This window comes from Bison bison, unplaced genomic scaffold, assembly GCF_000754665.1.
Source record: "Bison bison bison isolate TAMUID 2011002044 unplaced genomic scaffold, Bison_UMD1.0 scf7180017864365, whole genome shotgun sequence".
Classification (NCBI taxonomy): domain Eukaryota; kingdom Metazoa; phylum Chordata; class Mammalia; order Artiodactyla; family Bovidae; genus Bison; species Bison bison.
The window spans coordinates 3,243,654-3,244,124 of NW_011494937.1; positions in this window are offsets into that span (position 1 = coordinate 3,243,654).

Sequence of the window (471 nt, forward strand, 5' to 3'; positions counted from 1 at the left end):
ATAGCTGTTCTTTAAAGGAGCAAGTGTCTTTTAATTTCGTGGCTGCAGTCACAATCTTCATTTTGGAGCCTCCCAAAATAAGTCTGTCACTGTTTCCATTGTTTCCCCATCTATATGCCATGAAGTTGATGGTACCAGGTGCCATGACCTTCATTTTTTGAATGTTGAGTTTTAAACCACTTTTTTCACTCTCCTCTTTGACTTTCATCAAGTGGCTCTTTCGTTCCTCTTTGCTTTCTGCCATAAGGGTGGTGTCATCTGCATATCTGAACTTATTGATATTTCTCCCTGATATCTTGATTCCAGCTTGTGCTTTATCCAGTCTGGCATTTTGCATGATGTACTCTGCATATAAGTTAAATAAACAGGGTGACAATACATAGCCTTTACAAATTTGTAACTAGTCTGTTGTTCCATGTCTGGTTCTAACTGTTGCTTCTTGACCTGCATACAGGTTTCTCAGGAGGCAGG